Source organism: Schistocerca americana, chromosome 6, assembly GCF_021461395.2.
Source record: "Schistocerca americana isolate TAMUIC-IGC-003095 chromosome 6, iqSchAmer2.1, whole genome shotgun sequence".
NCBI lineage: Eukaryota > Metazoa > Arthropoda > Insecta > Orthoptera > Acrididae > Schistocerca > Schistocerca americana.
The window spans coordinates 152,980,908-152,998,174 of NC_060124.1; the positions used below are offsets into that span (position 1 = coordinate 152,980,908).

Consider the following 17,267-nt stretch of genomic DNA (forward strand, 5'->3'; position numbering starts at 1 on the left):
GCTGGATTGGTGCTTCGACCGAGCCGTCGGAGGGACGGGGACAATAATGAGAACGCTGAGGAGGAACGGCGGGATTTATTGCCCTGGGCAATCAAGCGGCGGGGCCTGGCTTGTTAGCGGTGTCTCCGGAGGTAATCTGGCCGGCGTGCAACCTGGCCGCAGGCGCTGCTAATCCCGTAACGACCGGCCCGGAGGAACACGCGGCGTTTGCCTACGTCGACTAAATCTCGACCGTGTCATCAGTAGCCCCTTCCCATTTTCTGATCGTCATAACAGGCGATGCAGTAGGAGGAATTATGGCGTTTAGATATAAAAGTGCTTCAGCAGGCTCTGAGGAGCCAATACAATTTCCATCTTAGGTTTGAATGCCACTGCCAGTAGCCTTGCACCAATGTGCTTTCTGATAAATAAATAAAGAACAAAAGTAACTTCTATGCACTAAACTTTACAACAAATATTCTGTTACCTAATGATTCAATAAGGTGTCATGCTGTCATCGTTTAATGTGTTTTGTGTGGAGGAAATGATGATCTTATGTTTAACTGAAAATACTGATAATTTAAATTTACTGTACCTTTTAAACAAATAAAGTTACAGATTTGATATTTACAACATTTGTCAATTTAATGATGCGCTTCTACATGAAATGTCGATCGTTATGATCGACCAAAGCGTACAGATTTTAGCATTCAGGTTTTTTTTTACAAAACTTGTTAATTTCACTTTAGCAGTGAATCCTAAACTGTTACAGATATAGCAGAGGTTGAAAATATCGCTTCAGTTGCAAATTACTTTATTTTCACATGACCGGTTTCGGACAGTTATAAGCCCATCCTCAGGTGTCGTAGCTGTGCTGTGGTCCCCGAGCGCCGTGTATACCAGACGCTGTGTGCTGCCTATGAGCGCAGAACAGGGACTCACTCAGAACGGTATTTTCAACCTCTGCTGCTATATCTATAATAGTTCACTCAGAACGGTGAATCCCTGTCTGCGCTCATAGGCAGCACACCCAGCCTGTTACACGCGGCGCTCGGGGACCACAGCACAGCTACGACACCTGAGGATGGGCTTATAACAGTCCGAAACCGTCGTGTGAAAATAAAGTAATTTACAACTCAAGCGGTATTTTCAACCTCTGCTATATCCATAATAGTTTAGGATTCACTGTTAAAGTGAAATTAACAAGTTTTGTAAAAAAAACCTGAATGCTAAAATCTGAACGCTTTGGTCGATCGTAACGATCGACATTTCATATAGAAGCACATCATTAAAATGACAAATGTTGTAAATATCAACTCTGTAACTTTATTTTTTTAAAAGGTATAGTAAATTTAAATTATCAGTATTTTCAGTTAAATGTAAGATCATCATTTCCTCTACACAAAACACTTTGAACGATGTCAGCATGACACCTTATTGAATCATTACGTAATAGAATATTTGTTGTAAAGTTTAGTGCATAGAAGTTACTTTTGTTCTTTATTTATTTATCAGAAAGCACATTGATGCAAGGCTACTGGCTACTGGCAGTGACATTCAAAGCTAAGAAGGAAAATGTATTGGTTTTGTGTAAAAGAATTTAACGTTTATTATGTAAGTAATATTATTGTTACTTTATTTATAGCCGGCCGGAGTGGCCGTGCGGTTCTAGGCGCTACAGTCTGGAACCGAGCGACCGCTGCGGTCGCGGGTTCGAATCATGCCTCGGGCATGGATGTTTGTGATGTCCTTGGGTTGGTTAAGTGTAATTAGTTCTAAGTTCTAGGCGACTGATGACCTCAGAAGTTAAGTCACATAGTGCTCAGTGCCATATGTTACTTTATTTATAACATGAAAGTGGTCAAGCTTTGGTTATTTAAATGTTTTAAAATGTAAGATAATGTAGAATAAGCTGTATCCAGAATGAGATTTTCACTCTGCAGCGGAGTGTGAGCTGATATGGAACTTCCTGGCAGATTAAAACTGTCTGGCAGACCGAGACTCGAACTCGGGACATTTCCCTTTCACGGGCAAGTGCTATACCATCTGTGCTACCCAAGCACGACTCACGCCTCCTTACAGCTTTAATTCCTCCAGTACCTCGTCTCCTACCTTCCAAACTTCACAGAACCTCTCCTGCGAAACTTTTAGAACTAGCACTCCTGTAAGAAAGGATATAGCGAAGACATGACTTAGCCACAGCCTAGGGGATGTTCACAGAATGAGATTTTCACTCTGCAGCGTAGTGTGCGCTGATATGAAACTACTCCCTTCGCTACCCAAAGCTTCAAAATCAGTATATTTCATGCAGATGGTACCCTACAGATGGTAAATATTTGAAGAGTCATACGTGAGATCTATTAAAAATTACTGACGAAATACACTGAGGTGACAAAAGTCGTGTCATTCTAATGTCGTGTCGGGCCACCATTTGCCCGGCGTAGTGCAGCAACTCGACGTGGCATAGATTCAACAAGTCGTTGGACGTGCCCTGCAGAAATATTGAGCAATGCTTCCTCTATAACTATCCATAATTGCGGAAGTCTTACAGGTGCAGGATTTTGTGTACGAACTGCCGTCTTGATTTATGTCCCATAAGTGTTCGATGGGATTCATATCGGGCGATCTGTGTGGCCAAATCATTCTCTCGAATTGTCCAAAACGTTCTTCAAACCGATAACGAACAACTGTGGCCCGGTGCCATGGCGCATTGTCATCCATACACATTCCATCATTGTTTGGGAACGTGACGGCCATGAATGACGGCAAATGGTCTCCAAGTAGCCGAGCATAAACATTTCGAGTGAATGATCGGTTCAGCTGGACCAAAGGACCGAGTCCATTCCATCTAAACACTGTCCACACCATTATGGAGGCACCACCAGTTTTCACAGTGGCTTGTTGAAAACTCGGTTCCATGAGTTCGTGGGGTCTGCACCACAGTCGAAATCTTCCATCATCTATTGACAACTGGCCACGGTTTTCCAGTCTTCTAAGGTCCAACTCACACGGTCATGAGCCCAGTACAGGCGCTGCAGGTCATGTCGTGCTGTTAGCGAAGGCACTCGCGTCAGTTGTCTGCTGCCACAGCCTATTAACGCCAAGTTTCGCCGCGCTGTTCTAATGGATCCTTTCGTCATACGTCTCACTTTGATTTCTGCGGTTATTGACGCATTGTTCTTGACTGTTAGCATGATAACTCTACGCCAACGCCGCTCTTCTCGTTATTAAGAGAGGACCGTCGGCCACTGCGTTGTCTGTGGTGAGAGGAATGGCTAAAATTTGGTATTTTCGGCACGCTCTTGGCATTGAGGATCTCGGGATATTGAATTCCATAACGATTTTCGAAATGGCATGTCGCATGTATCATTCCCCGTTCAAAGTTTGTTCGTTCCTGTCGTAATCATCAGATTACAAATGACCCACCCGTGCATTGCCGTTTTCCATTTTATACCTTACGTAATCGAGATTATCACCATCACACACACACACACACACACACACACACACACACACTATATATATATATTTGTTACGGTCTTCAGTCCGTAGACTGGTTTGATGCAGCTCTCCATGCCTCCAGGCTACTCTATCCTGTGCAAGCTTCTTCATCTCAGAGTAACTACTGCAACTTACATCCTTCTGAATCTGCTTAGTGTACTCATTTCTTCGTCTCCCTCTACGATTTTTACCCTCCACACTTCCCTCCAGTACTAAATTGGTGATCCCTTTATGCCTAAAAACGTGTACTACCAACCGATCCCTTCTTTTAATCAAGTTGTACCTTAAATTCTTCTCCGCAATTCTATTCAGTACCTCGTCATTAGTCATGTGATCTATCCGTATAATCTTCAGCATTCTTCTGTAGGATCACATTTCGAAAGCTTCTATTCTCGTCTTGTCTACACTATTTATCGTCCATGTTTCACTTCCATACATGGCTACACTCCGTACAAATACTTTCAGAAAAGACTTGCTGACGCTTAAATCTAAAGTCGATGTTCAGAAAAGCCTTCCTTGCCATAGCCAGTCTACATTTTACACTCCTGGAAATGGAAAAAAGAACACCTTGACACCGGTGTGTCAGACCCACCATACTTGCTCCGGACACTGCGAGAGGGCTGTACAAGCAATGATCACACGCACGACACAGCGGACACACCAGGAACTGCGGTGTTGGCCGTCGAATGGCGCTAGCTGCGCAGCATTTGTGCACCGCCGCCGTCAGTGTCAGCCAGTTTGCCGTGGCATACGGAGCTCCATCGCAGTCTTTAACACTGGTAGCATGCCGCGACAGCGTGGACGTGAACCGTATGTGCAGTTGACGGACTTTGAGCGAGGTTGTATAGTGGGCATGCGGGAGGCCGGGTGGACGTACCGCCGAATTGCTCAACACGTGGGGCGTGAGGTCTCCACAGTACATCGATGTTGTCGCCGGTGGTCGGCGGAAGGTGCACGTGCCCGTCGACCTGGGACCGGACCGCAGCGACGCACGGATGCACGCCAAGACCGTAGGATCCTACGCAGTGCCGTAGGGGACCGCACCGCCACTTCCCAGCAAATTAGGGACACTGTTGCTCCTGGGGTATCGGCGAGGACCATTCGCAACCATCTCCATGAAGCTGGGCTACGGTCCCGCACACCGTTAGGCCGTCTTCCGCTCACGCCCCAACATCGTGCAGCCCGCCTCCAGTGGTGTCGCGACAGGCGTGAATGGAGGGACGAATGGAGACGTTTCGTCTTCAGCGATGAGAGTCGCTTCTGCCTTGGTGCCAATGGTGGTCGTATGCGTGTTTGGCGCCGTGCAGGTGAGCGCCACAATCAGGACTCCATACGACCGAGGCACACAGGGCCAACACCCGGCATCATGGTGTGGGGAGCGATCTCCTACACTGGCCGTACACCACTGGTGATCGTCGAGGGGACACTGAATAGTGCACGGTACATCCAAACCGTCATCGAACCCATCGTTCTACCATTCCTAGACCGGCAAGAGAACTTGCTGTTCCAACAGGACAATGCACGTCCGCATGTATCCCGTGCCATCCAACGTGCTCTAGAAGGTGTAAGTCAACTACCCTGGCCAGCAAGATCTCCGGATCTGTCCCCCATTGAGCATGTTTGGGACTGGATGAAGCGTCGTCTCACGCGGTCTGCACGTCCAGCACGAACGCTGGTCCAACTGAGGCGCCAGGTGGAAATGGCATGGCAAGCCGTTCCACAGGACTACATCCAGCATCTCTACGATCGTCTCCATGGGAGAACAGCAGCCTGCATTGCTGCGAAAGGTGGATATACACTGTACTAGTGCCGACATTGTGCATGCTCTGTTGCCTGTGTCTATGTGCCTGTGGTTCTGTCAGTGTGATCATGTGATGTATCTGACCCCAGGAATGTGTCAATAAAGTTTCCCCTTCCTGGGACAATGAATTCATGGTGTTCTTATTTCAATTTCCAGGAGTGTATATCCTCTCCACTTCGACCATCATCAGTTATTTTGTTGCCCAAATAGCAAATCTCATCTACTACTTTAAGTGTCTCTTTCCTAATCTAATTCCCTCTGCATCACCTGACTTAATTCGGCTACATTCCATTATCCTCGTTTTGCTTTTGTTGATGTTCATCTTATATCCTCCTTTCAAGACACTATCCATTCCGTTGAACTGCTCGTCCAGGCCCTTGCTGTCTCTGCCAGAATTACAATGTCATCGGGGAACATCAAAGATTTCATTTCTTCTCCATGAATTTTAATTCATACTTCAAATTTTTCTTTTGTTTCCTTTACTGCTTACTCAATATACAGATGGAATAACATCGGGGATATGTGTGTGTGTGTGTGTGTATGTGTGTGTGTGTGTGTGTGTGTGTGTGTGTGTGTGTGTGTGTGTGCATATCGCTATCCCATGACTTTCGTTACTTCAGGGTAAATCTTTAGTCACTACCACGTTCGATTAACCGCTCATCATCAGATATTAGAAGAATACTACGCATGACAAAAAGGAGTGAAGTGCCCAGAAAATATGGGCGGATGTCATTCTATGTTTAATCGCGTACACTCTATCGGCAGGTATCAAAATTATTATAATAGCAGTTCTCTGTGACAAGTGGAATGGCCAACAGAGTGCATTAGTTTTCGTGTCAAGTTTCGTTAGCAGGCCTGATACAGTATATCAGCGGCACGAATAGCGTCAGATTTTGAGTGACACGTGAAGGACACGTAGATGAGCACTGTCCGTGACTGTGGCGGCTACCTGGTAAGAGATTCCTTTTCTACAAAGTTTTGGAGAGGAGGAGGAGATTACTGTTTAACCGCCCGTCGACAACGAGGTCATTAGAGACGGAGCACAAGCTCGGATTAGGGAAGGATGGGGAAGGAAATCGGCCCTGCCCTTTCTAAGGAACCATCCCGGCATTTGCCTGAAGCGATTTAGGGAAATCACGGAAAACCTAAATCAGGATGGTCGGACGCGGGATTGAACAGTCGTCATCCCGATTGCGAGTCCAGTGTGCTAACCACTGCGCCACCTCGCTCGGTAAAGTTTTGGAGAGGCACAACGGTGTTACCTCTGACGCCATGGCTTCAAGTCACGGCTGGTGGTGACTGAAGGGACTTTGATGGCACAACAGTACGACACGGACATCCTGCGTCCCCATGCGTTACCTATCGTGCGGCTGTATAATGGTGACAATTTTCAACAGGACAACGCTCGTCCACCCCTAGCACGTGCCTCTATGAACCGTCGGCGCCACGCTGAGGTACTCCCGTGGCCAGGAAGATCGCCAGGTCTGTCCCCAACAGAACATATGTGGGACCATCTGGGACACCAACTCCATCCCAGTGCTGGTATCTTGGATACCAAGGACCAGTCACAACAGTTGTGGGCCTGATGGCCTCGGGAGATGATACAACAGGTTTATGGGATTCTTCTCGGAGTCAGTGCATGCACCCACGCCAAAATGAGTGCAACGTCTTATTGATAAGTGGGCTCATACTGCTAAGTTCTTGGCAATGACTCAAGTTCTTTTGTAATGATTGGAATACGAAGGGCATTCAATACGTAATGCAACACTTTTTTCTGAAGGTAGGTTAGTTTTATTCAAGCTTGTAATACATCATATTGTTCCTCACTCTTCTGGCTACAAAACCATATTGTTTCAAGATAATTTCCATTTAATGCGATGGCATCACGGCACTTTACCGAGAGGGCCTTTATGCTCACATGGTACTAGTCTGTTAACAGATGTCGCCGACGACGTCTTGCTGCATCAATAACCTGCCCATCATTCACTTACTGCTTCTCGCGGAGTCCATCCTTCAGTGGGCCATACAGATGGAAGTCGGAATGCACGAGATACGGGCTGTACCGTGGATGAAGAGTCCCAGAAGATCGTCGCCGTGACTCTGCCGGCTGAGTCGGCGGCTTTGAACTTTTTGTCGGAGGAGAGGTGGTGTGGCACCATTCCACGGATCTCCGTTTTGTTTTCTGTTCGAAATGATGAACTCATGTTTCATAGCCTATGGCGATGTTCGACAAAAATTGAAAAATTTCACCATCAGCCTCGTAACGCGCAAGCAACTCCCCCCACTGATGGTCTTTCGTTGCTCTTTATGATCCTTCGTTATACGTGGAGGAACCCAGAGAGTACACACCTTTGAGTACCCCAAATGGTGGGCGAGTGTGTCAGCACCACCAGAGATATTTAGTTCTGCAGCGAGGCGTCTGATTCAGGTCGGTCAATCATCTCGAATGAGAGTTGTTGTCGAGTCTTCACAATACTCACTCAGACACTAAAAATTCACAGAATCTAGGTATTGATGGTTATGGTTACGCATGCTTCGATGTCTCTGTTTCTCTGTATATACACTCCTGGAAATTGAAATAAGAACACCGTGAATTCATTGTCCCAGGAAGGGGAAACTTTATTGACACATTCCTGGGGTCAGATACATCACATGATCACACTGACCAGTTGGACCAGCGTTCGTGCTGGACGTGCAGACCGCGTGAGACGACGCTTCATCCAGTCCCAAACATGCTCAATGGGGGACAGATCCGGAGATCTTGCTGGCCAGGGTAGTTGACTTACACCTTCTAGAGCACGTTGGGTGGCACGGGATACATGCGGACGTGCATTGTCCTGTTGGAACAGCAAGTTCCCTTGCCGGTCTAGGAATGGTAGAACGATGGGTTCGATGACGGTTTGGATGTACCGTGCACTATTCAGAGTCCCCTCGACGATCACCAGTGGTGTACGGCCAGTGTAGGAGATCGCTCCCCACACCATGATGCCGGGTGTTGGCCCTGTGTGCCTCGGTCGTATGCAGTCCTGATTGTGGCGCTCACCTGCACGGCGCCAAACACGCATACGACCATCATTGGCACCAAGGCAGAAGCGACTCTCATCGCTGAAGACGACACGTCTCCATTCGTCCCTCCATTCACGCCTGTCGCGACACCACTGGAGGCGGGCTGCACGATGTTGGGGCGTGAGCGGAAGACGGCCTAACGGTGTGCGGGACCGCAGCCCAGCTTCATGGAGACGGTTGCGAATGGTCCTCGCCGATACCCCAGGAGCAACAGTGTCCCTAATTTGCTGGGAAGTGGCGGTGCGGTCCCCTACGGCACTGCGTAGGATCCTACGGTCTTGGCGTGCATCCGTGCGTCGCTGCGGTCCGGTCCCAGGTCGACGGGCACGTGCACCTTCCGCCGACCACTGGCGACAACATCGATGTACTGTGGAGACCTCACGCCCCACGTGTTGAGCAATTCGGCGGTACGTCCACCCGGCCTCCCGCATGCCCACTATACGCCCTCGCTCAAAGTCCGTCAACTGCACATACGGTTCACGTCCACGCTGTCGCGGCATGCTACCAGTGTTAAAGACTGCGATGGAGCTCCGTATGCCACGGCAAACTGGCTGACACTGACGGCGGCGGTGCACAAATGCTGCGCAGCTAGCGCCATTCGACGGCCAACACCGCGGTTCCTGGTGTGTCCGCTGTGCCGTGCGTGTGATCATTGCTTGTACAGCCCTCTCGCAGTGTCCGGAGCAAGTATGGTGGGTCTGACACACCGGTGTCAATGTGTTCTTTTTTCCATTTCCAGGAGTGTAGAATTCATAGGGGCCTGAAGATGGTATTAATGAGATGACTAAACTGGTCGTGTTAATAAAATAAAAACTTCTGAAAACATATGGCTGTTTGGTGGTATTCGTATGAAGTTGCTATGCTATTTCAATCGTATGGAGAGCTCAGCTCCCAAATGTGCGCTTCACTATACCATTGCACGGAGTTCAGTTTCTAGCTAATAGATAGCTCTTAAATCTATTGCGAAACAAAGCACAGCCCACGGCTACATCTACAGCTACATGGGTACTCTGCAAATCACGCTCAAGTGCCTGGCAGAGGGTTCGCCGAACCACCTTCACAACAATTCTCTATTATTCCAATCTCGAACAGCGCGCGGAAAAAGCGAACACCTATATCTCTCCGCGCGAGCTCTGATTTCCCTTATTTTGTTTGATAATCGTTTCTCCCTACGCGGTCGGCCTTAACAAAATATTTTCGCATTCGGACAAGAAAGTTGCTGATTGAAATTTCGAGAGAAGATCCCGTCGCAACAAAACGCTCTTGCTTTAAGGACATCTACCCCAAATCCTGTATCAAGTCCGTGACACTCTCTCCCCTATTTCGGGATAATACAAAACATGTTGAATAGAGGGCTCCATGTGGTTCCCAGTCGTCCAGCGACCGTAAACCATAAAATTACCAAATATGCAGCAACCAATCGCAAAATCATGTTTTATTTATCCACTTTTGCAAATCTATGTCAACTGATTGGCTGTTAATCAATTGAAATCGATTTGCAAAAGTGAATAAATAAAACATGATTTTGCTACTGGTTGCTGCATGTTTGGTAACTTTTATACAAAACATGCTGCTCTTCTTTGAAGTTTCTCGATTTACTCCGTTATTCCTGTCTGGTAAGGATCCCAGACCGCGCAGCAGTACTCCAAAAGAGGACGCACAAGCGTAGTGTAGGCAGTCTCTTTAGTAGATCTGTTATATTTTCTAAGTGTTCTGCCAACAAAACGCAGTCTTTGGTTTGCCTTCCCCACAGAATTTTCTGTGTGTTGTTTCCAGTTGTTCGTAACTAATTCCTAAGCATTTAGCTGAATTTACGGAGTTTAGATTTGCCTGATTTATCGTGCATCACTTGGTGGTAGCTGATCTCAGCAAACAACCAAGTTGGCGAAAAGAGTAGTTCGCGCTCATAACGAGGACATGAAACTTCCTGGCAGATTAAAACTGTCTGCCCGACCGAGACTCGAACTCGGGACCTTTGCCTTTCGCGGGCAAGTGCTCTACCAACTGAGCTACCGAAGCACGACTCACGCCCGGTACTCACAGCTTTACTTCTGCCAGTACCTCGTCTCCTACCTTCCAAACTTTACAGAAGCTCTCCTGCAGGAGAGATATTTGGCCCGGTCACTATCAATATATATACAGGGTGTTTCAAAAATGACCGGTATATTTGAAACGGCAATAAAAACTAAACGAGCAGCGATAGAAATACACCGTTTGTTGCAATACGCTTGGGACAACAGTACATTTTCAGGCAGACAAACTTTCGAAATTACAGTAGTTACAATTTTCAACAACAGATGGCGCTGCGGTCTGGGAAACTCTATAGTACGATATTTTCCACATATCCACCATGCGTAGCAATAATATGGCGTAGTCTCTGAATGAAATTACCCGAAACCTTTGACAACGTGTCTGGCGGAATGGCTTCACATGCAGATGAGATGTACTGCTTCAGCTGTTCAACTGTTTCTGGATTCTGGCGGTACACCTGGTCTTTCAAGTGTCCCCACAGAAAGAAGTCACAGGGGTTCATGTCTGGCGAATAGGGAGGCCAATCCACGTCGCCTCCTGTATGTTTCGGATAGCCCAAAGCAATCACACGATCATCGAAATATTCATTCAGGAAATTAAAGACGTCGGCCGTGCGATGTGCCCGGGCACCATCTTGCATAAACCACGAGGTGTTCGCAGTGTCGTCTAAGGCAGTTTGTACCGCCACAAATTCACGAAGAATGTCCAGATAGCGTGATGCAGTAATCGTTTCGGATCTGAAAAATGGGCCAATGATTCCTTTGGAAGAAATGGCTGCCCAGACCAGTACTTTTTGAGGATGCAGGGACGATGGGACTGCAACATGGGGCTTTTCGGTTCCCCATATGCGCCAGTTCTGTTTATTGACGAAGCCGTCCAGGTAAAAATAAGCTTCGTCAGTAAACCAAATGCTGCCCACATGCATATCGCCGTCATCAATCCTGTGCACTATATCGTTAGCGAATGTCTCTCGTGCAGCAATGGTAGCGGCGCTGAGGGGTTGCCGCGTTTGAATTTTGTATGGATAGAGGTGTAAACTCTGGCGCATGAGACGATACGTGGACGTTGGCGTCATTTGGACCGCAGCTGCAACACGGCGAACTGAAACCCGAGGCCGCTGTTGGATCACCTGCTGCACTAGCTGTGCGTTGCCCTCTGTGGTTGCTGTACGCGGTCGCCCTACCTTTCCAGCACGTTCATCCATCACGTTCCCAGTCCGTTGAAATTTTTCAAACAGATCCTTTATTGTATCGCTTTTCGGTCCTTTGGTTACATTAAACCTCCGTTGAAAACTTCGTCTTGTTGCAACAATACTGTGTTCTAGGCGGTGGAATTCCAACACCAGAAAAATCCTCTGTTCTAAGGAATAAACCATGTTGTCTACAGCACACTTGCACGTTGTGAACAGCACACGCTTACAGCAGAAAGACGACGTACAGAATGGCGCACCCACAGACTGCGTTGTCTTCTATATCTTTCACATCACTTGCAGCGCCATCTGTTGTTGAAAATTGTAACTACTGTAATTTCGAAAGTTTGTCCGCCTGAAAATGTATTGTTGTCCCAAGCATATTGCAACAAACGGTGTATTTCTATCGCTGCTCGTTTAGTTTTTATTGCCGTTTCAAATATACCGGTCATTTTTGAAACACCCTGTATATATATATATACTTAAGAATCAGAAATAATTAATTAATTCATAATTTATTACTATCCAATGAGATGTGGTCTGTATGGTCTATCATAGCTTTTCATGTAAAAGGCTGTAAATATGATGAATAAATATACGGAATTACAGCCCACGCTGGACCTCTGTGAGAAGCTGCACTTTAATTCCGACCATCCAGTATATTACTGTGAGTTGTTTTCCTTTTTGAATAGAGTTATAGCGGTAGTTCCGCTGTCTTTCCATTGGTCTACATCGCTGTCGGCGGAGAGTTTGGACATCGAAGCAGGCCGTCGGAAATGAGACGCGGAATGACCTTCATAAACGCGGCGTTCCGACGTCCGGCACGTCGTCATGCAAATGCCGCATACCGGGGCCTCGGCAGAGTCGCGCGAGCCGGCAGCACGGAATTAGCGGCGCCGGGAGTTCTGGGGGTCTGGCGGGAGGGCAACGCGTAAAGGGGAGGAGCCGCGTGGAGCACGCCTCGCACTGTCTTCCACCGGCAGAATACTGGACAACGGGATAAACTGATAACACAGTTGGACGTATTAAGGACCTAATGGACAGGCATTTAAAATGTACGGGGACGATAGGTAGGTGGGGCCGAACATAACACACGGAAGTGCCAAAGAAAATGGTATAGCGATGCGTATTCAAATACAGAGAGATGTAAACACGAAGAACACGGCGTGGCGGTCGGCAACGCCTATGTAAAACAACAACTGTCTGGTGCAGGTTTTAGGTCGATTGCTGCTGTTACAATGACAAGTTATCAAGATTTAAGTGAGTTTGAAAGTGGTGTAATATTCGGCGTACGAGCGATGGAACACAGCATCTCCGAGGCAGGAAGTGGGGATTTTCCCGTACGACAATTTCACGAGTACACCGTGAACTCGTGCGGCAATACTGACCCTACGACTTATCTTGCAAGGGAACCTCCCCATCGCACCCCCCTCAGATGTAGTTATAAGTTGGCACAGTGGATAGGCCTTGAAAAACCGAACACAGATCAATCGAGAAAACGGGAAGAAGTTGTGTGGAACTATGAAAAAAATAAACAAAATATACAAACTGAGTAGTCCATGCGCAAGATAGGCAACATCACAGGTAGTTATTAGTACAGGAGCGCCGTGGTCTCGTGGTTAGCTTGAGCAGCTCCGGAGCGAGAGGTCCTTGGTTCAAGTTTTCCGTCGAGTGAAAAATTTTTCTTTCTTTATTTTCGCAAAGTTATGATCTGTCCGTTCGTTCATTGACGTCTCTGTTCACTGGAATAAGTTTAATGTCTGTGCTTTGCGACCGCATCGCAAAACCGTGCGATTAGTAGACGAAAGGACGTGCCTCTCCAATGGGAATCGAAAACATTTGATCGCAGGTTCGTAGGTCAACCGATTCCTCCACGGGAAAACACGTCAGATATATTCTATACGACACTGGTGACGGCATGTGCGTCACATGACAGGAATATGTTGTCGACCCACCTAACTTGTACACTTGTCGGCCGGCCGGAGTGGCCGAGCGGTTCTAGGCGCTTCAGTCTGGAACCGCGCGTCCGCTGCGGTCGCAGGTTCGAATCCTGCCTCGGGCATGGATGTGTGTGATGTCCTTAGGTTAGTTAGGTTTAAGTAGTTCTAAGTTCTAGGGGACTGATGACCTAAGATGTTAAGTCCCATAGTGCTCAGAGCCATTTGAACCATTTTGTACACTTGGCGAATGGGTAAAAATATTGTTCTACCTTGCCCGATTTAGGTTTTCTTGTGGATGTGATAATTACTCCCAAAAAAGTGATGAAAACGTAAGAGTTTGTCACATAAACTGCAACAAATGAATGCAACAGTTTCACAGTCGCCCAGTTTTCCCTGTGTTCTGCCGAGACATATGTTTTTAACGTTTTCAAATTTTTCCGTGCGTAGACCGTCAAATCCTGCATATGTCCAAGCAAATCTGAACATGTCCCGGAATTTTGGAGAGCGAAGTTGATTATGTGTGAGTGCCTGAACTTTGATAATTGTCTGAAAATAAAAAATTAAACTTTTCACGCGAGGTAAGATTTGAACTAAGGACCTCTCATTCTGCCGCTGCTCACGCTAATCTCGAGACCACGGCGCTCCTGGACTCAGAATTACCTGTGATGTTGCCCATCTTCCGTATGGACTACTCAGTATATTTTGCTTATTTTTTTCATAGTTCCACACAACTTCTTCCTGTTTTCTCGATTGATCTGTGTTCAGTTTTTAAAGGCCTATCCAGTGTGCCAACTTAAAACTAAATCTAAGGGGGGTACGATGGGGAGGTTCCCTTGTTAGAAGAAAGACTACGGAAAGGCAAACTTACGTTTCTAGCATTTATAGACTTAGAGAAAGCCTTTGAAAATATTGACTGGGATACTCTCTTTCAAATTCTAAAAGGGGCAGGGGTCAAATACAGGGAGCGAAAGGCTATTTACAATTTATACAGAAATCAGATGGCATTTAGAAGGGTCGAGGGACATGAAAGGGAAGCAGTGGTTGGGAAGGGAGTGAGACAGGGTTGTAGCCTCTCCCCGATGTTATTCAATCTGTATATTGAGCAAGCAGTAAAGGAAACGAAAGAAAAATTCGGACTAGGTATTAGAATCCATGGAGAAGAAATAAAAACTTCGAGGTTCGCCGATGACATTGTAATTCTGTCAAAGACAACAAAGGACTTGGAAGAGCAGTTGAACGGAATGGACCGTGTCTTGAAAGGAGGATATAAAATGAACATCAACATAAACAAAACATGGATAATGGAATGTAGTCGACTCAAGTCGGGCGGTGCTGAGGGAATTAGATTAGGAAACGAAACACTAAAAGTAGTAAAAGAGTTTTGCTATTTGGGGAGAAAAATAACTGATGATGGAAGAAGTTGAGAGGATATAAAATGTAGACTGGCAATGGCAAGGAAAGCGTTTCTGAAGAAGAGAAATATGTTAACATCGAGTATAAATTTAGGTGTCAGGAAGTCGTTTCTGAAAGTATTTGTATGGAGTGTAGCCATGTATGGAAGTGAAGCGTGGACGATAAATAGTTTGGACAAGAAGAGAATAGAAGCTTTCGAAATGTGGTGCTGCAGATGAATGCTGAAGATTAGATGGGTGGGTCAGATAACTAATGAGGAGGTATTGAATAGAACTGGGGACAAGAGGAGTTTGTGGCTGAAGACCACAACAACAACAACCGTGAACATCAGGAATCCGGTAAAATATCAAATCTCCGACATCGCTGCGGCTGAAAAAAGATTCTGCAAGAACGGGATAAACGACAACTAGCGAGAATCGTTTAACGTGACAGAAGTTCAACTCTTCAGGAAATTGCTGCAAGTTTCAATGGTGGGCCATCAACAAGTGTCAGCGTACGAACCATTCAACGAAACATCATCGATATGGGCTTTCGCAGCCAAAGGCCCACTCGTATACTCTTCATGACTGTACGACGAAAAGCTTTATGCCTTGCCTGGAACCATCAACACCGACATTGGACTGTTGATGACTTGAAACATGTTGCTTGGTCGGACGCTTCTCGTTCCAAAAGGACATGTACGTGTATGGAGACAACCTCATAAATCCTTGGACTCTGCGTGTCAGCAGGGCACTGTTCAGTTTGGTGGAGGCTCGTTGAAGGTGTGGGGCGTGTGCTGTTGGAGTGATATGGGACTCCTGATATGTCTAGATACGACTCTGACTGGTACACACGTAAGCATCCTTTCTGATCACCTGGCTCCATTGATGTTAATTGTGTATTCCGACGGGCTTGGGCAATTTCAGCATGACAATCCGACACCGAACACGTCTAGAATTGCTACAGAGTGGCTCCAAGCACACTCTTCTGAGTTTAAACACTTCCGCTGGCCACCAAACTCCCCAGACATGAACATTATTGAGCATATGTGGGTTCCGTTGCAACGTGCTGTTCAGAAGAGATCACCAGCCCTCTTCCCCGACTCCCCCCCCCCCCCCCTCCCTCGTTCGCTTACGGATTTATGGAAAGCCGTGCAGGATTCATGGTGTCAGTTGCCTCCAGCATTACTTCGAACATTAATCGAGTATATGCCGTGTCGTGTCGCGGCACTTCTGCGTGATCGCGGGGCCATACACGACATTAGGGAGGTGTACCAGTTTCTTTGGGTCTTAAGCGTAAATCCATAGCCAGAGCAAAGTATTACTGTCATAGTCTGGTAGACAGGTTGGGCCGGAACGGAGCAAGATAATGGCGATCACTGGTAGTAGGGGAGGCATTCGGTTTATTGAGAGAATTTTAGGGAAGTCTGCTTCACATGTAAAGGAGACCGCGTGTAGAGCAATAACGCAACCCACTCCTGAATGTTTGGGAAACACACTGGGTTGCATTTAGCTTACCTGGGTCATAATGGAAGAAGACGGGTATTACTTTTGTTCCGCACATAATATACTCAACATTAAAAAATAACCGCTGACAAAAAAGGAGCGCGAGAGAGAGAACGGGGTGGACGAATGAGAGAATAGCATAGTGTGGCGAGACTTTCTTAATTGAAAATATTCAAAATGGCTCTGAGCGCTATGGGACTTAACATCTAAAGTCATCAGTCCTCTAGAACTTAGAACTACTTAAATCTAACTAACCTAAGGACATCACACACATCCATGCCCGAGGCAGGATTCGAGCCTGCGACCGTTGCGGTCTCGCGATTCCAGACTGAAGCACCTAGAACTGCTCGGCCACACCGGTCGGCTGAAAACATTCAGTTTGTCGTCTCTTTTTATAAACGGAATTTTATGGACCCTTTCTTTTTGCCGATCATGCGGTGGATGCTCGCTTTTTTGGATGCACTGATACTTCCTTTAGATCGCATGCGGCCCACGGCCGGTTCTTGGACGTTCCTAGCTAAAAAGAAGACACGGAAGGAATTCAGACGCGGGTTGCTAGATTTGTTACCGGTAAGGTCGAGCAAGATGCTAGTATTATGTAGATCCTTCGTGAAGTCAAATGGGAATCCCTGGAGCAAAGACGATGATCTTTTCACGGAACGCTATTGAGAGAATTTATGGAAACGGAATTTGAAGTTGATGATTCTACTACCGCCGACGTACATTTCGCATAAGGACACGAAGATAAGAGAAATTAAGGCTCGTATCGAGGAATATAGTCATTCTTCCCTCGCTCAGTTCTAAAGTGGTTTTCGGAATAGGTACGTATATTGCATGTATGTGTGTCTGTGTCTGTGTGCGGA

General features: G+C 46.7%; 1 protein-coding gene and 1 non-coding gene across 2 annotated transcripts in view; both read right to left on the reverse strand.

The window, feature by feature from the left end:
* Positions 1 to 17,267, reverse strand: part of LOC124619508 (sodium-dependent noradrenaline transporter-like) — a 403,071-nt gene that overhangs the window by 259,514 nt on the left and 126,290 nt on the right. The window lies entirely within an intron of this gene.
* On the reverse strand, positions 10,293 to 10,367 carry Trnas-cga. The gene has a single exon. It is a non-coding gene; the product is annotated as a tRNA-Ser (tRNA).